Below are 22,926 nucleotides of genomic sequence, written 5' to 3'. Positions count from 1 at the left end.
ATGATGGGGCAGCCATAAGACCAAAGCATTTGTCACTAAAATGTGAAAGAATGATCTATCTGAAATGCCATAGAATGAAAGCTTACAGTTGCAGAACTAATGGTAGAAGTTTGTCAGAACATTGTCAGAACAGTAGTTTCATCCGAAATGAAATGGAACAGTCATTGGGAACATCAGCATTTAATGATTTCATCTCCTGTTTTCTAAGGGCATCATTTCAAGGGGAGACGTTCTTTCAGATCTAGTTACATGTGCAAGGTGATAAGGCTCCCTGATCCCACAAAATCAAGCAACATGCATATTGAAGTAACAAAAGCCACAACTGGTTTTATTGGTTACAGGTGAATAAGGTTGGCAGCTACAAGCATGGGTCCTGGATCCCAGTATTGGTCAGCCCAACTGTTGAGCCAATGACACCGAGGGATAGGCTAATGGATGAGATCCAGTTGACACCATCAAGCCAGAGATGTGCTTTTTAAACAGCTTATATGTTACTTCCAGATATGAACATGAGGTTATTAAAAGAGCAAATGCAGGGCTAGAACATGGCCTAGGCATGGTCTATGTGAAGATGCTTCCCACTGAGATGGTAGTTATAATCTAAACTACTCTTTCTGCACTGTTATGAATTCCTCTGTAATGTATCAAACCAGCAATTTTTCCTTCTACTAGGAAAGAACTGGCTGAACTAGCTGCTGGAACTGTGAGTCTCAGGGTTTCCATCCACAGGCGTAATATCATGGGACTTTGCAACAGATGTGCAGCTTGGCTTCAGGCTAAAACAAGGCATTTAATGTTTGGGCCTGAAAGCAAGAGATTATTCTGTAATACTTTCCATTCAAATCTGTTTGCAGTTTGTATTATGTCAAATAAATACCACTGGGTATATTTCTGTTAAAACTGCTTTGTCTCAATAATTACAGTCATAAACAGGGTCTGAGTAGAGAGGACTGTAATGCTGAGTGGGATGAGGAGGAAAACTGTAAAAGCTTGAAAGATTTACAGCTATCACAAGGGAGGCAGTGAAAAGTCTTAGTGCTTAAGTCACCTCCAACAACAAAGGTTAAAACCCTGAAGAATATCCTTCAAGAAATAATCCTGTCCAGAAACAGCAGTGGAAAAAAATGACCTAGCAAGGGGTTTTCCGTTGATGACTTCCAACATTTCTATGCTGTAGCTCATTTCTAAAGAATACACGGTTCTAGATTTAGACCAAGGGAAGCTTAACTTGTGACTTTCTCTCCTGATCTTGGAAAGCTATGATGCTCTGGAGCTTAGCATCATTCCTCACACTGCTTAGTTACAGATGGGTTCAGCGTATCATTAGAGTCATTCGTCAAAAAAGATACATATACTTCAGTTAATGCAGTAGATATATTTCAGGCATTACCTCTTTACCAGAAAATGTGGTAACAGAAGTAAAAAAAATAACAATGAAAAAATAGTGACAGGCTCTGACACCACAAAAAAGAAACACAATTCAAAATGTTTCAGCCAAGTTTTTATTCAAAACTAACAATACATAAATGTAAAATAAAACAGCCAGATTAACTGGCACTTTCAGGAGTAAACCAAAACACTCTGAACTTTCTAAGGGCCACTTGAAAGCTTCTTCCAAAGTGCATCCAGGGATTACTTTTGTTTAATTTCATAAGCCTCCACATTTCTTTTGATTTCCATTTTAATGGCCAGACTTATAGATCTATGGTTTTTCAATATGCTGAAGGGTGCTGATGAGGCAGGCTTATCTGCTTTCTCCTTTTCTCTCTATTTTGCTCACACATGCTTAGTAAGTGATTCTGGAGGCAGTTGTTGCTTGCCTTGCATATTGTAGGCAAGAATGCACAATCAAATCAAGTAGAGGAAAATCCCATTCTTCCTCGACTCAGGCACTGTTTATTGCAGTCATATTGATGCAACCTAGGATCAAAAGTCTATGCTTCTCCGTCAACATTCACAAACTTCCCAATACCAACGTCGCTTTTTTTAAAAACCATCTTCTAGGTAAATGGAGGATAAGGAGGAATTGGGAAGGTTAAAAGATATTGTAAAAAGGAGGGGTTTTTTTCTTCATAGGCTTTCTTAACTGAGTTGTGTTGATAACCTTTCTAGCTCTGCAAAAGCACATATATATATATAGTGCCATATGAGATTGCTCCATTCATGGTCAATTTTTCCATGCTGAAAATAACGCTTTGGATCATGGATACAAGTCATCAAAGCAGGAGTGTCTGTGTCCATGTGTGTGAATGATGGGTGGGGAGAAAGGAAATATATGAAGCGATATAGAGGTCTGAAATGACAGTTTCTTAGGAAATTAATTGTATATGAAGGGCCTGAAGGGATGGGACACTGGATTAGGCATTTAAACCACCCAGGCCAAGTATGCAGTGGATACCTGTGAAATTTCCAAATGCTCTGGTTTACACAAGTACTGTTTGCTCACAGCAAATATTCAGTCCAAATATAGGGGGCTTCAGTGAGGGTACTTTAGATCAGAGCAAGAACCTGGAGGGAAATATACACAGCTGTCATAGTACCATTTCTATAATTTGCAACTAATTTCCTCCCTTAAAAAGGTTAAGCTAACATATTAGCATATTATAATTTTGCTACATGCACACTATCCCACAATTTTAAAGTTTGTGAATTGTTCCAGGAAACAAGGCAGAGATTGCTTTAATACAAAAGTTACATCATTTCTAGAATCTGAAAAAAGTACCATATTTAATATATTTTCAGTGTCAAATTGTCACATTAGATTAAAAAACTCTTATGGACTTTTTAAATATTATCATACATGCTCCAAAGAAACAATACCATAGAAAAGAAATATAAATAATCTGTCGTGTAGAAAAAATCAAAAATTATGTATTATGCTCACTTAATAGAATGAATCAACATGCCTTCTATCAATATGGTGCAATAAAAATTATTACTGACCAGCTAATTGCTACAGAAGTCAGTTACTAGTAGTTCTTTTATAGTTTTAGGATAAGTGAGCTACTGTTACTCATATTCTGTACACATGGTTCACATTTAAGGGTACGTACAGCATACTATACATATTATACATTTAAGGGTATGTATAGTTTCTCCCATTCTCTATACCGAATGAGGTGGATAAGATTCAGGATTGATAGACACTGCCATATACTGCAGATTGAACTGCACTGAATTGCATTATATGAGTCTACACAGTCCATATAATACAGTTCAAACTGCTTTATTTAGCAGTGGAGACTCAGCTACAGTAAATATAGAGTTACAACAATACTTTTCAATAACCTGTACTCCAACTTTCCTTGTTTCTGTTAATATATACAGTAAAACATAAGCTGAAATTTTATGCGGATTTACTAGGAAGTAAAGCTTATTAAAATGGGACTTCTGTACACAGCTTGGAAGTAACACATAATCAGTTATGCCACTGCATGTAGGATGCTACTTTTTGTTATGATGACACGAATTTCATTTAAAAAGTAGCACAACAAGATGACAGTGTTGTTACATTTTGTATGTAATAAGAAACATTTATTCATTGTTTCTAAACCATTGTTTATCAGATATCATTTGGAGATTTTCTTAAGTGAATGAAAATTAATCCCAAAAAGGATTTGCAAAGAATTGAACAACAACAATATCAACATATTATTACAAAGAAAAGAAGCTATTTCCTTTTTAAAGTAATATTCCAAATTTTGAGTCTGGCTTTAGATACACAGACATTTGTGTTAAGGTTGCAATGATAACCTTTATGCAATGTACATTTCTATGCAGATTTTCTTAAAAGTATCTTTCATTGCAGTAGTGTCTAGGGTGGTCCTTCTTGACACCCATGATTCCTTTGCATAGTAGTTACAACAACCTCCTTGGTATCCTAGTAGATCCTGATGCAATTTATATTTATCTAACTTTATTATGGTCCAAAGACCCAATTTGCTCAATGGTAAAAAGTGCACAATATATTCATAAACGGATAAAACCACTTAAAAGCAGGAGGAGTGCAATGTTAGATGCATATTTAGAGTACACCTGACCCACTTAACTCCCTTTGATGTTAGTGGGCCTGAACATAACTAAATCTGGATTCAATACTGTGCATATATCTTATCTATATTGTATACTAGCTTGGGGACCCGGCGGTGCCCGGGCCATTTGAGAAAGGCATTGTTTGCCTGTGTTCCAAGTTTAGTCTAGATCCAAAGTCAGCTGGGTTCAGTGGGTGTGGGTGAGCTACAACTCCCATATGCAAGTCCCATTGTCCATGGGCTATTCCCCTCCAAACAGTGCCAGGGTGTATAGTGGGTCATGTGGGCTCTATGTGCCGAGTTTGGTCTTGATTAAGCATTGGTGGGGGTTGTAATGGTCTCGAGAAGTGAATGAAGATACTGCAAGTCCCATCATTCATGGTCCAAATTCTTCCAAACCACACCAGGATGTGTAGTGAGTCACGGGGGCTCTATGTGCCAAGTTTGGTGTTTATCAGACATTGGTGAGGGTCCTTGTGGTCTCAGGAAGTGAGTCAAGATACTGAAAGTCCTATCATCCATGGTCCAAACTCCTCCAAAACACACCGGGCTGTAGAGTTGGTGATGGGGGCTCTGTGTGCCAAGTTTGGTACTGATTTATTATTTGTGGAAGTCTCTGTGCTCTGAGGAAGTAAGTGAAGGTATTGCAAGTCCCATCATCCATGGTCCATCCTCCTCCAAACCACACCAAGGTGTAGAGTGGCTCATGAGGGCTCTTTGTGCCAAGTTTGGTCTTGATCAGTCATTTGTGGTAGTTGCAGTGGTCTCATGAAGTGAGTGAAGGTATTGCAAGGCCCATCATCCTTGATCTGCCCTTCCCCCAACTGCACCAAAATGTGAAGTGGGTCATGGGGGATAAGCATGCCAAGTTAGGTCCTGATATGTCATTGGCTAGAGTAACAGTGATCTGTGGGAGATGAAGTTTTTGAAAGTACTGTAAATCCCATAATCCTTGGTCCATCCTCTCCCAAAGTGCTACAGCATGTAAAGTGTGATATTTGGGATATGTGTGCCAAGTTTGGTTCAGTTGTGTCATTCCTGGCAGTTGCAGTGGTCCCAGGAAGTGAGTGAAGGTACTGCAAATCCCATCATCCATGGCCCATCTTTTCTAAAACAGCACCAGGATGTAAAGGGGGTCATGGGGGTTCTGTGTGCCAAGTTTGGTCCAGTTCCGTGACTGGTGGGCGTCTCAATGGGATGTCTATGGGAGCCAAAGTGATTGAAGGTACTGCAAATCCCATCATCTGTGACCCATCGTTCCCCAAATGGCACCAGGATGAAAAGTGCATCATAGGGGTTATGTGTGCCAAGTTTGGTCCAGATTCGTCATTCCTGGCAGTCTCAGTGGCCTGTGAAAGTGGCGGCCAATCAGAAAGCTGCCACATACACACATACACACCTACAAACATTCACTTTTATTATATACTTAGAAGATTACATCAACAATAAATGCACCATGTTAAAAGTAGCAACCCAAGTCACACAGCATTAAAGTATTTTTGTCTTTTTTCCTCTCTTATATGCTAACATACTTATGCATATTTAGTCAGAAGATGCTCTCACTCATTTCAGTGAGCTTTATCTCCCTGTCACTATGGACGGGATTGCTGCCTCCCATAAAGTCCCTTGAGATGATGAGATCATGAAGTATTTTTAAAGTAATTGGAAGAGCATGCCTAGCTGGATTTTGCACTACAGCTTATTAGCTAATCCCCCTCAGTTAGAACAAATGACTCTTATAATTATAAAAGAAGATACAGCTACATCAAGAGACATGAGGACCCCCTAAGGTCTGCTTTACTACTCTATACATTATAATTTCACAGCAAGACAACTGACAGTGAAACAACTGAGACTGATCAAATAAATCCTCAACTTGAAAAGCAGACAATTACAGTTTTGTTGTTTTAGGAAAAAAATGTACTTGAAAAAGGTATTTGCCTTTAACAAGCATGACAGTTTAAAGGCTGGATTAAAGGGGGGGGGGCACACAATCATTTTGCTGAAATAGAAATATGTCCTGTTTTAACTCAAGATTATCAAACTTGGACAAGTCCATGAGGAATGAAAGGAGATGCTTTTTAAAAGGAGGCTTCCTCTGGATTGCTGCATTTTGCTTGGTCCTGGTCAATGCTAAGCAGTAATTTTCAGCATTGGTCCTCCAGACTTTAACTCCTAAAGTTCTTAAGCACTGGCCATCCTGAAGCCAAAAACATCTGAAAGACCCAAGGATGAAAGCTTCTCCAGCCTTGGATTTTAGTGATCCTTATCACTCTACATGTGGCCAAGAGGCATCACTAGCAAACACAATTCTGGGTTGTTGTATGTTTTCTGGGCTGTATGGCCATGTTCCAGAAGTATTCTCTCCTGATGTTTCACCCACATCTATGGCAGGCATCCTCAGAGGTTGTGAGGATGACTGCCATAGATGTGGGTGAAATGTCAGGAGAGAATACTTCTCTCCTGTATTATTACTCATTTGTTCTGATTTTATGTGTTTTATTGTATTTTTAAAATGTTTAAATTGTTCATTTTATTTGATTTATGTTATTACTGTTTTTGTTTTGATATTTGTTGTAATTGTTTATTCTGTTTTGTTTTGGGCATCGCCCCATGTCAGCCACACCGAGTCCCTTCAGGGAGATGGTGGCAGGATAGACAAATAAAGTATTATTATTATTATTATTATTATTATTATTACCAAATGGAATTTGAAATTATGAATGTGAAACTAAATGTTGTAAAAACTAATGAAAATAGAACAAGAGAAATGGAAGAAAGATGGACAAGGGTAAAGAACTATATCATGAATCAATCTGGAGATCAATCCATAAGAAATAAGATACAAATGTTATATAGTATATAGGATGGAAATGGATAAAGATAAAGATATAAAGATTGTCTCACAAAGAAACAAATTTGTAAAAAGAAATCAATCCTCGTGTTGGTGGTGGGAATTGTAAATGTTTTGTATGTCTACAGTATGTATTTGTTGTGTTTTAAAAAAATAAAAAATTTGTATTAAGAAAAACTAGTACAGCCCAGAAAACATACAACAACCCTGTGATTCCGGCCATGAAAGCCTTCAACAACACATTGAACATCTCTACGGGGAAAAATTGTTCCATAACACACAGACCTCACAACCTCTGAGGATCCCTACCATAGATGTGGGTGAAACGTCAGGAGAGAATACTTCTGGAACATGGCCATACAGCCTGGAAAAAATACAACAACCCTGTGATCACGGCCATGAAAGCCTTCAATAACACATGAAACACAATTCTTACATGCCAATGGAACTTATAGACATTGTATGAATTTTTAAAAACACATTCTCAAAAGAATTTCTGGTACTGTTCCAAGAGGATTGCAAAAGGGGACCTAGAAAGAAATATAGTCCGTTTTATTGGGGGGAGGGGAGTTGAAGGAGGAAAACAATTTCCCCCACTTCCTTGTTTATTCCCCCCTTTCCCATATCATAAACAATGATTGTTTCAACAAAGGTGACATAGATGGGGAAAATAACAGGAAAACAGGGGGAAATGGTTTAACTCCTTCAACCCCCTTTCTTCCGGAAAATTGACTATCCTTCTCCATCTAGCGCCTTCTTGTGGCCTCCACCCGGATAATGGAACAGTACGGAATTTCTTTTGCGTGTGAGTACTGCAATGTTTTAGCACAGGAAAAGTCTAAGTGCAGACATAATTATTATGATTGGAGGGACTGTAGCTGGTCCCATCCATATTCAAGTCTTAATTGCTTTTGATTCGTGATAGGAGGGCATCGAACAACTTGCAGTTTGGAGTATAATGTCTGATTTTGTTTTTTTAAACACCCCTCAGGTTTCCATAGGCACCTCGGTAAGATTCAGATAAAAGATGTAAGTATTTATTTTCCTAAATAACTCCATAGGTCTGTAAAATAAGGCTTACAGCAAAAGGTTGTTTAATGAAGACTTAGTGTAATGGGGGTATTTTTGAAGATGCTCTCTGCAAATTTTCTAGGTATCAACTTCTTGATTGGAAAGAGAGAAAAAGAGAAAAGGGCGTGCTGGGAAACACTGAGAGGTAAGAGAATGGATGGGGTGGGGGGGAGAGCGTGCACATGACTGAGACTGTATGTGCTACATCTCCACTTGGCAGATGGGGTGGAGTTGTAACATTTCTCCCAGAACAAAACCAGGAACATCCTCTGAGAGCTGTCATTGTTTAGAGATACAATACTGCTCTGGCTTTATCTAATACATAAATACACCCATACAATCCAACTGTTCTAACCGCAACTATTCCAATTGACATTTGCCAAATGTGAATCTGTGATATAATGCAAGAAAGCCTGACATCCCAAACAAACACTACCTTGAGGCCTTATTTCACATGACTCTGAGGGAAGAATTCTCAATAGGCAAAATCTATCATAGATTCAACATTCAGAGCACAAGTAAAAATAATGGTTTGCTTCTTTGACAAAGCAGCTTACCTTGAAGGTGTCATGGACAATCCCTTTATGAAATGCACCACAGGAAAAACAATAACCCATCACTCATAGTTTATTATGGTTGTTGAGGCTAATGCTATAGCAGATGAAGAACAATGCTTTATTGCTGTCAAACAGTTGGCTCTTATAACCTGCCCAATGCCCATCCTTCTTTTTGGATACTTTAGACACCTCACAAGGGACTCCTAAGGTGTTCACCACCGTGTTTTTTATCAGATGTACACTTCCTTAGGCTCACTACTGCTACAGCACTAGATGCAGGGCTATCACAATAATTAATGACATGGAGTGCTAAAATTTCAGGGTCACTTGTCTTAGCTATGTCAGTGACATAGAGAAGAACACTAACTGACCCCAGATTGGCAAGAGGACCTTATCAAACCTTATCAATTATTGCTGAGTCTATCTCAGCAATAATATCCAGGAATCTGGAACTAGTATTTAACCCAAACACACAAATTAATTCAAGTGAGATTAACTAAACACCATGCACAACGGTGCAACAGCTACATTACTTTAACTAAAAATAAGATCCACATAATGGCATAGCAACCCATCCAGCTCCTAATTATTTTGAGTTATCATTTGCAGTATTTTTGAGCAAATTATGCAGGAAGGGACTTTATCCTAGAAGTAAAAAAAAAAAAAAAGCTTGGATTTAGCCCTGATTTGACATGCATAGGCCACGCCAGTATTTGTGAAATTGACAGGGATCTTTCATGAGATTCAGCAGCATAGGTTTTGTCATGCTCAGATTTAACTTTGAGGGCTGAATATAATACAGTAGAGTCTCGCTTATCCAACATAAACAGACTGGCAGAACGTTGGATAAGCAAAAATGTTGGATAATAAGGAGGAATTAAGGGAAAGCCTATTAAACAAATTAAGCACCAAAACATCATGTTTTACAACAAATTGATAGAAAAAGCAATTCAATACACGGTGACGTTATGTAGTAATTACTGTATTTACAAATTTAGTACCAAAACATCACAATGTATTGAAAACATTGACTACAAAAACATTGGCTACTAACAAATTGACTAAAAATACATATGGAATTGCATAAAATGAACTTACAGTAACAACACTGTCAAAATTTAAATCTGTAAAAAGTTCGGTCCTTGCTGCCTAGAGAAACAGCTGTGGATCCGGGCGGAAGGCAGACTGCGTTGGATAATCCAGAATGTTGGATAAGTGAGACTCTACTGTACTTCTAAACAGAGCTCCATATCGTGATTATGTCTGCTTAGGCTGACCAGGTAGAGAAGCTTTGAAGATGAGATTTCCATATTTATACACTTCTCTGACTTTGCACTGTGAGTTTTACTTCCTAAATTTCCTCCTCTACAAAATTATGAAATGATATAGATGACCCCTGTCTTCATCTGCATCCAATCATCCTATCTTCTATATATATAAAAGAATGATGGCATCAGGGCAGCGGACAAAACAACAAAACTACAGGCCCCCCAACCTTGAAATTTGACAACACAACCCATCATTCTTGGCTCTAGATTGATACAACAAAAAGAAAAGAAAAATAAAGTCCTAATTACAGGGAGAGGAATAATAGTTTTTATCCAATTACTGCCAGTTTGAAGGCTAAGCTCCGCCCACTTGGTCTCCTAGCAACCTACTCAGCCCAGGGGACAGGCACAGTTAGGCCTCACTTAGGCCTCTTCCACAGATTATCAGATTTTAACTGGATTATATGGCAGTGTAGACTCAAGGCCCTTCCATACAGCTATATAACCCATTTAGAATCTTATATTATCTGCTTTGCACTTGATTATCTTGAGTCCACACTGCCATATAATCCACTTCAGTGTGCATACTAAACATAAAAACAACCATACAACAGACATTCAATACCACCACTACCTCAACAATTTCTCACTAACACCACCAGACAACGCCACAGCAACGCGTGGCCGGGCACAGCTAATGTAATATATTCTACTAACTAAAAACGGATTTCTTGGTTTTCACCGGAATGTGATCATCCCTTCAATTAAACAGACTGGAACATTAATCAGAAGCTTTCATCTGCTTCAAGGTAACTGCACTTGAGCGGCATATGAAAACTATCTATACAAAAGCAAACTTGCACAAAAGGAATCTATAAATAACAATGGCATACTTGTTCTAAATTGAAGTGTTAAAATTAATAGATTTTTTGTCACATTATTTAATCAATATTATAAACAGTCCATTCAAGAGTTTCCAGTCATCTTGCAAAAATTCCTACAGTAAATATAAAATTCAAAGTGCACCCTTTTAAAAAGATGGAAAGGTATGGCTTCATTTGCATTTAATGATAAAAGAGAAATGCAGAGATGATCGTAATTGCAGCCAGCCCTTCACATAAATGGATCTAAATTTTGTGAATGTTATTATTTACAGGTTTGATTAATAGAGTCTCACTAGGATTCCCTAGGTCTTTCACTGCAAATCTATGGTCAACTGGAAGATAACCCTAGTGTTCTTTTAGAAAAGCTTTCCAAACTGTGTGTCACAACACTTGTGTTGGGTGCAGTGTGTAGGTGTGTGTCATATGAAAGTAATAGAAAATGACAAAAACCTGTGAATGTATGCTATTATCCTACAAATCACATGTTTTTTAAATAAATAAATAAATAAATAAATAAATAAAACATTTTCATGAGATATGTTGTGTCTTCATACATTATGTTATTATAATTTATGTATGTGTTCATATCACTTATAAAGCGTTGATTTATACTCCACTTTGCTGGTAAGCCTGAATTACTGTATCATAAAATGTCAGCAACATGAAATGTTTGGAAAGCTCTGTTAAGAAGACTGAGAATTCCTAGTAAAAATTTAAAACTGTGTTTTTATTTATGGCTTTTCCACATTTTCAGGGGGCCTGTGCCCCTAGCTCCAGCAACTGCAGTGGGCTAACTGTTAATCTGTTGCACTTCCATCACATCATTCCATTAGACAAAGTGCACAAGAAAATATTCATGGGAAATGGGAGAAAATGCAAGTTAAACAATTTCTCTATTCTCTCTGCTGGAAGGTACATTAATGGAACATTTTTAATTACAGAAAGTGACATCATCCCACTATCCTATTTTTCTTTGAGAAGTGGTATTTGGGTCTGGCTTTCAACTGCATATGGTAAATGTTTTCTCCAATACTTTGTTCATTTTTAATTTCAAAATGTAATCTACTTTCTGGATAGCCCTCGTATATCCAGTAGCTCTTGAACACATCCTCAAACTAGCTTTGCAGTTCTTTATAGTGTATCAAAATACCATATCTGGCAATGAGTACTTTCATACCAAGCCCATATGCGATTTCTGTCACATGGAAGAGATCATTTCCCAAAAAAACATTTACTTATAAGAAATAACTCTCCTGCATGTGAGAAACCATGTTATAATTGAACACCTTTGTCTATGTATGCTTTATTACCTCTCTCCCCCTCAATGGATTGTCACCTTGTTGTGGTGAGGAGGCTTGCGTGTTCCGATGAACCTGCGGGCACAACCACTGGAGTCATGCACTCCCAGGAGTGGCCGCAGGGGAGGTTCCAGACCAAGCACAATCCGAAGACCCAAAGACCTCAACGGCGGAGCAGGCGGAGAACAACATGGTACATGTTACAATGGCTGTGAAGGTGGAAGAAGGCTGCAACAGACTAAGAAGCCACTCTCGTTGTGTTAATCACACCACTGCTGGGACCTCACTCTGTGAAGACTGTGTGTTGACCGGCTGTGCACCGACACATTAAAAAAAATCACGCACAGGCGTCTTCTGAAGTGGAAGACCATCATCCTCGAACTACGAGGGATCGCCTAAGTAAGTATTACCTCTCTACCTGTAATATGCACAGCATCTATGTTCTAATCACCTGCAGTGATTACTGGAGAGCATTCAAGTTGCAGCACTACGTCTGATCTTTGTGAATGCCTGGCCAGAAAAATGGAGGTGGTGGTTGGCCCTATGAAACAATGCCAGATCTTTCCCTTCTCTCTGGTTCAAATTAAAATCCCTAATTTATGGGTCAAATAAAAATCCCTAATTTTGGCCCCCAAACCAGTCCTCAATTTATATATGAAGTTGATTTATACACAATTATATACAGTAAGTTTATAAAATCAACTAAGCCAGCTGAGATTTATTATCCCACCGTCTTCAAACACCAATAATATTACTCGTACACACTGATAACCTGAAAGGATTCCTTTAGATGAAAGCATGATAATGATAATAATAGTAACTGATCAATGCTTGTATAATTTACAAAAATCTCTTTGTCTCATTATTGGCTAGAAACAAATCATGTTTGCCACTGACAACCATTGAAATTGTGATTTGCAAAAATGCTACACAATACAGTGCATATGTGGTATAAACACCAAGAACTGAGAAGCCTTGCCAGGTTAGCATTGTAACTGGAGGCCAGCTGTTACAAATAGTGCAGTGGATTTTGAAGAGGCGCAAATACAAAGCAAAAGGAAGAAACAGGTCAAGAGGAAGGAGCTTCAAGGAAACCCTTGTCGTAACCACCTTCCATGTGGAAATCTATGTCTTCATTGTGAAAAACCATGAGGATCCAGAATAGGTCTTTAAAGTAATTCACGGCCGCATCGCCAAGACGCTACCTTAAGAAGACAATCATACTCGGCCACAAGTGATTGCCTATGATAGTTAAAAAAATGTGGAAGACTAATGGTCCATATATGACTACAGCAGCAAGAATCATCTATGCTCAAAGATGGGGGGGAAATCCATTAATCCTAACACAAGAAGGTTGGTTTTTGAAGACATGTGGACTAGAAGAAATGGGCAAACTCACCATGTTGATGAAGGAGAAATTGCTAATCAGTTTTAAGAAAAACTGGTGCCTATTTTTTACGTTTCTTCAGCAAAGATGGAGTCAAACATCCATCTTTGTTTTTGGGGCTTTTTTAAATTAAAAGAGTGTCATCTTATGGGGAAAGGATGTATTGATAGTTTTTCTTCTTTTAAAGGGCATGGAAAACTTAAAAAATAAAACCATCAGGTAAAAGATAAAGGTAAAGGTTTCCCCTGACGTTAAGTCCAGTCATGTCTGACTCTGGGGGTTGGTGCTCATCTCCATTTCTAAGCCGAAGAGCCGGCATTGTCCATAGACATCTCCAGGGTCATGTGGCTGGCATGACTGCATGGAGCGCCATTACCTTCCCACCAGAGCGGTACCTATTGATCTATTCACATTGGCATGTTTTCGAACTGCTAGATTGGCAGGAGCTGGAGCTAACAGCGGGCGCTCACTCCGCTCCCGGGATTTGAACCTGGGACCTTTCGGCCTGCAAGTTCAGCAGCTCAGTGCTTTAACACACTTCGCCACTGGGGCTCCATCGGGTAGAGAATATAAAGCCCTTAGACAAAAAATATCATAGACTAGTGTTTTTTGTTTGTTTTTGTGTTGTTTGTCGGTTAATTTTGTGTGCTGTGCAACACATTTATGTGTTTTATTAATAGGTACACATAGTTGTAGTAGGTTAAATGTAATTGTGTGGTTTTTATACTACAAAACCTTTAAAAACTAGTTTGTTCTATTACTTTTGTGTAACTATATATTTTTCTTTGCTTTTCTGAATAAAAATGTTTTTTAAAAAAAAAAATGATACCGTGAGAGGCAAATCTAACATTAAGGAGCACAAACACAAGTAACTTTGCATGTCAACTAAAGAAAATCTGCTTACATAATAACCTGATCTAGGAGTTAGAAAGGTGACAGGGCTGGAAGGGCTTATTAGACAAAGACCTGGAATCTAGACAATACCTCTTTGTTACCTGAGGAGATACACACCACCCAGAACCTCAAAGGAATACTGGCTGCTGTTTATTTGTGTGTGAAGCTCTTTAAAACTATGTTTTGATTCCCACTGTGATTTTTCTTAAAATCACTTTCTCTGGTAAGGTAGTAGGAGGAAAATAATTCAGTCAAGGATTAAGTGTGTATTTACCTGCCAGACAAAAGTACTTAGCTTTGCCCAGGTTACAGAGAATGCCAAGATTACAAACCAGCTCACCAATCCCAGCAAAAAGAAAAAAGAAAAAGGAAAATGAAACCATGCCACAACATTGAGCACAGAGCAGGCTTCTAAGAATTAAGTTTTATTTATGTGTTCCTTTTGGTCGAGGATTGGTAACCATGAATATGCTTTAAGAAAACCATGGATGTGCTTCAGAGAGACAGTGAATCAGAAACAAAAATGACTTTTTCCATTTTTGTTTCGCTTCCTACTAATGTAATGCTTGTCGACATTAGTTCAACTGGATAGTAGAATTTATTCCACTTCTATGTGAAACAACTCTATTTCCAATGCAATAAAATAAATCAAATAATTTAAATGCAATAACCACCTATTATTTGTATGTATCTATGTATATCCTTATAAGGATGAAGTCCATAGCTTTTATCAGATTATCTGTAACTCAAAAAAAAAAAAAAGAGAGAGAGAGAGAAACCCCTCAGGGAACCACTAATTTAGTTACTCATCCAAGGTTGGAATGAGGTGAGTCAAAAGATGGGTGATTAATTGTTCTCTACATCAGAACTTTTAAAACTTTTTCCAATCCTGACCTTTCTGACTGAGGGATGTTTATGCGACCCTAGGTTTATGTATGTGTGTGTGTGTGTGTGTGTGTGTGTGTGTGTATATATATATATATACACACACACACACACACACACACACATAAATATAAATATAAATATAAATATAAATATAAATATATAAATAAACATTTACTGATAATAATCCAGCATTTGCAAGGCTTGATTTTCCTTTTTTCGAAGTACAGCTATATTTTTGCAGATTTTACTGTAAACACGGCACACTGCACATGGTTGGTAACAGATTTGTGTAAATGTCTAAGACTTTTTATTGTTGCCAAATTTTCAAGACCCCAATATTGAGCTAATGGGACCCCCAGTGGGATCAGGAACCACAATTTAAGAAGCACTGCTCTATATAACTATTAACCTACTAATGAAATGGGGGGAAACTATTATCAAAAACTATAGGAAGAAGAGAAGGAAGAATATGGCAAACAGATAGAAGCCATATATCACTTTACAATCACAACAGGGAACAAACATGCTAAATGGAAGAAATACAGTTTCCCAGGAATAAAGGGCTGAGCTGTGAGTGCTAGAGGATGTGATCAATCTGCAACAAAAGTGAAATCTGAGCAATAAATATGAAAAGGATGCAGTTATCAACACGAAAATTATCTTGATGAAAATCATGATATGTGTGGTCAAGTAGCATCAGAAAGTGATCGAGATGGCAAACGTTATCAATCAGGAAGACCACACAAGCTAGAAGTGGCTGTAGCAGTTTGCTTTTGCTTGAGTCTACTAGGAAGAGCAAGATTTCACCTCTTTCTCTCTCCCTCTGAGTCAGTTGAGTGCAAAAAAATGCCTTTTGAACTCAACTGAACTAAACCATGATGAAGAGGGGAAGTAAGAGGGAGAGAAAAATACAGAAAAGCAGCTGAAAAAAGTAGACTGACAGTAGATTAAATGGCACAGTTGGAGGCAATGAATTTGATGATCACACAAACTTAGATACTGCACAGAACAGAGTGAACACAGACCCATGCAGAATCTAAGGATTAAAGGAGGGGAAGGAAATGAGAAAGGAATCTTTGATAAAACCTTTACATAGTGGACCTTCTTAAATGATATAAAATCTTGGAGACCACTGTCCAACTTAATATGGAAAGGAAGGAAGGAAGGAAGGAAGGAAGGAAGGAAGGAAGGAAGGAAGGAAGGAAGGAAGGAAGGAAGGAAGGAAGGAAGGAAGAAAACTAAAGGAGACAAGAATAGCTACAGCCCCGAGAACAGGAAGTTATAAATGCAGAATTCACTCTCTCAAGCTCTACTAATTTAAAGCAGCTAGCACTTCCTCCTTAAAATACACCTCAAGACCTATGAACACAGACAATTATATGACGTGAAGGCTTTCATTTTTTAATTTCTCCAAAATGAAGTTGTTAAAGTTATACAGGCCTGACATTTCCCCACAACACCCCTTTTCCTCCAAAAAGGCAGTAATTCCAAGTAAACTTCACTAAAGCTTTCACTGAGTGTCTAATTGTTTTCTGAGTTGAATGACAATAATATGCAACAGGTTTGGGGCTTTTAAGCAGAATCTGGCATTTTTACTAGGGACATATGAAATCCCAGCAGGACGCTGCTTTTGTATCTGCATTTAAGGTGGCTCGCTCAGCTGGTCCATAGCAACCATTTCTGTAAAAATTCTGATCTGGATGAAATCCAGTACTTCAGGCTGTACAATATGAGACAACCTGCCCTATCTGGCCACCTGGGCAATGCACGCAAGCTTTAAAAATGCCTGGCACTGTGGAGCTGGCAAGTGCATTAGTCTGTGTCAGTACTTGAAAATTTCTACATAAGTTGCAGGTTGTGTATAGTGGTTTGACAGCTATTTTCCACTAATCCCATCCCACAGAAATACTTTTCTGGTAACAACACTAAAAGAGAACTGATTCTTGTTGTTCAAGGTATTGTCTATACAGAATCCTCTGGATGCAGATATAAGTTACTTAATGTCCTCAGTTCTACAGAAGTCAACATTTTGAGCTTATTTCTACCTTTACAGATATTTAGCATTAACATTTGCCAAATTCCTTAAGCCCTCAGTATCCACTGTGGTTTGGTTCCAGGATCTCCATGGAATCAAAATCTGTGGATGCTCAAATCCCATCATACCCAATGGCATGATTCCATTATATAAAATGGTGAACAACTCAAATGGGTGCCAGAGAAAGGATTTGTGAAATGGCAGAAAGCTACAGAAAGGCATGTCTATGCATCAGCATAATGCATAGTGCACAGCAAAACCTAGACTTGCTTTCTTTTTTTCTAAAGCACAAGAGTAAAACAGGATATATTTGATATGCAAATTACAAGCCAAAAACACATATACAAAAGGATAAAGTTGCTCATCCTGGTCTATGCAAATATTATGTAAGAATGAAGAAAAAAGAAAGATGGCTATGACGAATGATGCCATGCACACTGTTGTTGGTAGATCATGCTGCTAATGTAAGAGAAGTCAGCATCAGAAATTTTGAGACTAATAAGAGAAAGCTCTAGTGCAGGGGGTTCTCAAAGCAAGGCCCATGGGCCAAATGCTAAGGTCATTTACCCATCTCCCACCCTATTTAGACTTGGGGTTGCCCAAAGTCTGAAACAACTTGAAGGCATACAGCAACAACAACCCTAAATAACTTTACTATCTCATCACCCAAAAGCAGATCCACACTCCCCACTGAAATACTGATAAATTTAAAGTAAAGGTAAAGGTTTCACCTGACGTTAAGTCCAGTCATGTCTGACTCTGGGGGTTGGTGCTCATCTCCATTTCTAAGCTGAAGAGCCGGCGTTGTCCGTAGACACCTCCAAGGTCATGTGGCCGGCATGACTGCATGGAGCACCGTTACCTTCTCGCCAGAGCGGTACCTATTGATCTACTCAAAAACATTGGCATGTTTTTGAACTGCTAGGTTGGCAGGAACTGGAGCTAACAGCGGCCGCTCACGCCACTCCCGGGGTTTGAACCTGGGACGTTTCGGTCTGCAAGTTCAGCAGCTCAGCGCTTTAACGCACTTCGCCACCGGGGCTCCTACTAATAAGTTTATGTTGGTTAAAATCGTTCATTTTAAATATTGTATTGTTCTCTTGTAGTTTTTTGCGCTCCAAACAAGATAAGTGCAGTGTGCATAGGACTTCATTCATACTTTTTTTCAAACTATAGTCCACCCCTCAAAAAGTCTGAAGGATTGTCAACTGACTCCCAGCTTAAAAGGTTTGAGGGCCCGTGCTTTAGTGTTTCAAGAGCAGATGGGGATGAGAAGATCCTAGCATCACAAGTAGCCAGGGAGTGGCAGGCCTCTGCAGACAAGTCATTAAGGTCTCCAGTGACTGTCTCTCTCCATTAGTCTAAGCCGAATTAGGCTGAACAAAGCTGTAGAGGAGCCACAGAGATTAGCTAAAAATAGTGAAAGAGCCATGGTCTTGCTCTTAAATTCTTTACACAGTTGACGATAAAACTCTGACCCAGATGACTGGGTAAGTAAAGTGTGGTAAGCATGCAATTCAGCACAGTTCATCTTGAAGGACTACTATATGTGCACTGTATCAAAAATACTGAAAATTTGATACTAGGATAAAGAAGTAAGTGCTAAAGCAGGATTTGGTTATTTAGCAATCTCTGTTTTTCTCCATAATTAATGGGGAATTTATGCCTCTGTAAACTGCTTGCTTTTAGTTCACTGCCTAATCCTTAGGGAGAACATAAACAAGGCATTTAATATACACACATATACATCAAAGAGGCCCTCTGATATGTTTCAACTATGGCTGTGACCCAGACCCATTGATTTACATGTTTAAAGGTGTGTTAAAATATCTGTAAATCCATTCAATTCTGTGGCTGTATTTATGATTAACAACAATTTATTGTAATAAATTCAAAGGCAAGTCCTAGTCCATTCCATTGTTAATTTAGTACTTTAAAACAAAAATATTACACCCTTTGTTATATGTATTTAAGTTTTACCCTTGACACCCATGAATCTTATCAAAATGCATAGTTTTGGCTCCAAAATCTATCCTTGACATATACATGAGTATACATACAGCAGCTTTGCTATGCCTTCATTACCAAAAATGACCTCATTAACTCATTGTAGATAATTATGTTATTTATAAAATTTATTTTTCAAACTAGGCCTGCCCAGTCACTTAATTATGGACTGATGCGTATATGCGCACACACTAATATCCTAATACAAATACAGAGAGATTCCTATGTGTGCATATACGCATCAGTGCATAACTTTAATGCCACCAGATTTCCCTCTTTCCCCAATTGCTTATTCACATTCTATTTAATATTATAAAGTTTAAAATAAACACTTTCAGGTACCTCTAATGGCTCTCTGCTTCTTCTCTTTTGAAACCAGCTGGAAATCAGTTGTGTCTCTGTGGGAGCCCAAACAGCTGATCAACCATTTCGGGCTTTTCAAAACCAGCATGGGCAGGAAGCAATCTCCACGGGAGATAAAGAGAGAAATCCCAAATTTTACATGAATGCAGGGCCACACAGTCATGGAAAAATTAGCTTTTTTCGCCAGGAACCAGGATAAAAGAGGACCTTTTTGAATTGGGTTTTCCCTCCATTGCTGCAATTGAGCACACCTTTCAAACATCATCTGACCCTTTTTAATTCATTATCTCTCAAATTATAGGTACTGTCTGGAAGTGCCCTTCATTTGCCCCTAAAGAGACAAGTTTATATTTACATTTATCTACACTGAATCACCGGTTTGCAACATGAATCACATTCTGAGACAGAATCCAGGCATTACAGGACCTGCTTCTCCCTTACATAGTCATTTATATGCCTACTGCGTGGATGTGGCTATTCTGAAACCTACCAAATTTCTACATTCTGAAGCAATCCCATTCTCTCTCTCAACACAGTTTCCATCGCTGGTATGAAAATTGCTTCTGTTTTTTTTATGGTTGTTGCGAATAACACTAACTCAGGGTCTTCAAAGAGTATGTGGGATTCTCCCTTCTGACCTTTTAAGACCCAGAAAGCAAACACATGCAGCTGTTTTTCCTAAAGTGAAAGGTCATGTTATCATACCATCCTGGCTGCTTGTCCCAGTTTGGCAAGAAAAAGCAGGTCAAGGAGGGACTGCCCATGAGTGAAAGTCCTCCCCAGGGCTACGTATTTCTGGAAATACTCCTCTCTAATAGCTAAGAGATGCCTCAAGCCCAGATGGCTGGGGATTTCTATCAGCTATGAAATCTTGTTACTATTTTCCAAGAGGAGAAAATGAGTCCACCTTGGAAACCATGAGAATCACTGTCAAGGACAGAACGCCACAAGATTCAAAGTAACAGAGTTTATTAGATTACAGAACTCAAAAATGCCCGTAAAAACACAAGGGCCAGGCAATTTTTGCCTTTAGGAGCAAAAAGGGGACAAAAGTAAATGTTCAAAAGATAAACCGGATTAAACCGGAGTTTAATCCGGGTAAAAACAAACTGCTTGCTTCAGCCTAGGTATTAACAGAACGAAAGCCAAGGAACAAAAGATACAAAGAATGCAACTAATTGGCAGCAGATTCCTCTCTGCTGCCAGCACTGTGCTTAGAGTAACTTGCGTCGCTCCCACACACACACAGTAGACAGGATCTCCAACACGAGCAATTCAGCCAAGGATTGTAGAAGTAGAGTAGACCAGTTCCGTTCCGTAGATCAAAGCCAGAAGCAGACGTTTGTAGTTTTTCCAAGTCCAAGAAGGGGGGAAGACAAGCCGTGGTCAGTTCAGTCCGGGTTCTCAAAGCAGGAGATGGCGTCCGTCAGAAAGACGACGGAAGGTCAAGGTCTCAGCACAGGAAAGTACACAAGTCTTCAGGGAAGCGTCCCACACACACACGGATCCCAAGCGTTTGCCCAGATTACCTTGCCTGACGCAATTTGCAATTGCTCCCAAGCCCCATTTTATGCCAGTTACAAATCTTCATCACTGTCAGCTGTCCTCCTTAACCCGGGCGTTTCCTCATCACTTTCCTCGTCAGAGCTGGAACACCTCTGACTACGCCCAACAGCATCTCCAGCTGTGGATCCCGTCCCATCCCTCCAGCTAAGCCATGGGTCTAATCCTGAAGGTCCCCATTCATCTTCTGCCCCATCATGGCCAGTGGCCCCCAATTCCTCCCTTACCCGAGTCCAATCCATCTCATCCTCCTCTGAGCTAACCAGCCCCTCCTCCATTCTCTCCGTAAACCCTTCGAAAGATTCTTCGTCAGATGGTGCTGCAAATATGTCTCGCAGTCTTTTTCTCTCTCGCTCCTCGAGAGTATCTGACTCCCGAGGAGTCTTACGCCCACGTCTGTCAGTAACAGAGCCATGAGGCTCAATCATAACACTATCCCCTCTCACAAAGGCCTCCTCCCCCGATGGCGGAGAAGTGGCAGTGATACCCTCCGCTATAGCACCACGACGACTAGAGGTATCAAGTTTCAACAGCGAACGATGAAAGACTGGATGGACCTTTAAACTAGACGGTAAACGCAAACGAAACGCAACGGAAGAAATCTTTTTAACGATAGGAAAGGGACCCAAATACCGAGGCGCAAACTTTCCCCCAGCCTGTTTAATATGTTTGGAAGATAACCACACCAAATCCCCTTCTTCCAACTCCTCCCCTGCCTGCCTGTGGCGGTCAGCCTGAGTCTTCTGCGTTGCCTTAGCTTCCAACAGTAAGCGACGGGCAACATCATGCAATGCAGCCATTTCCGTAGAGCGGTACACAGGGTCCGAAGAGACCACATTGGTCGACGGCGCCACACCTCCCCGTGGGTGAAAACCATAAGTTAGCTCAAACGGCGTATGCTGACTAGATGTGTGCACCGCATTGTTGTAAGCAAATTCCGCCACCGGTAGCCACTTCACCCAAGCCGTGGGTTGATCTAAACAAAAACAACGCAGATATTGCTCTAAAAGCCCATTAACCCGTTCCGACTGTCCATCCGTTTGCGGATGAAAGGCTGAAGAAACGTTTAACTTAGTCCCCAAGCACTCATGGAAATGTTTCCAAAAGCGTGACACAAATTGCGGAGCCCTATCTGAAATAATCACCTCGGGTGCTCCGTGCAAACGATAGATGTGCTTAGTAAATAGTAAGGCCAACGTAGGGGCCGCCGGAATGGTTGAACAAGGAATAAAATGAGCCAGTTTACTAAATAAATCCACCACCACCCAAATACAAGTATAACCCCCAGACTTAGGCAAATCTGAAATGAAATCCATGGAAATGATTTGCCATGGCCTGTCCGGAACAGGTAAAGACGACAACAACCCTCTAGGGCGCCCAACAGGCGTCTTACTCTGCTGGCAAACGGCGCAGCTGTCACAAAAGCGCAGAATGTCTTGCCGCATCTTTGGCCACCAATAGCTCCTGGTAATGAGCTGCACGGTCTTGAATCTGCCAAAGTGCCCAGCCATGGGTTCGTCATGGTGGGCTCTAATCACCTCCAACCTGAGGGCCCCCACTGGTACGTAGACCTGCCCCCTGCGTACCAATACTCCGTCTTGATCTTGTAGATGCGGCAGTATGGTACGGTTACCTGCTGAGAGCAGCATCAGTTGCTCCTGTGTCCACACATCATCCCTCTGAGCCTCAAGGATCTGGTCATGTAACCCGAGCTCATTATCTACAACACACAGAGAGGCAGTAGGCAAGATGGTCTGACATACAACCTGCTCATTGGTCTTAAACTCCGGCTTGCGGGATAAAGCATCGGCCCGCAAGTTTGCCTT

The 22,926-nt window shown here is 39.7% G+C and overlaps 1 protein-coding gene across 2 annotated transcripts in view; it reads right to left on the bottom strand.

The window, feature by feature from the left end:
• Positions 1 to 22,926, bottom strand: part of camk1d (calcium/calmodulin dependent protein kinase ID) — a 281,944-nt gene that overhangs the window by 204,145 nt on the left and 54,873 nt on the right. The window lies entirely within an intron of this gene.

Source organism: Anolis carolinensis, chromosome 5 (assembly GCF_035594765.1).
Source record: "Anolis carolinensis isolate JA03-04 chromosome 5, rAnoCar3.1.pri, whole genome shotgun sequence".
Classification (NCBI taxonomy): domain Eukaryota; kingdom Metazoa; phylum Chordata; class Lepidosauria; order Squamata; family Dactyloidae; genus Anolis; species Anolis carolinensis.
Note: the sequence above shows the minus strand (reverse complement) of the source record. Positions and strands in the feature narration are given on the sequence as shown.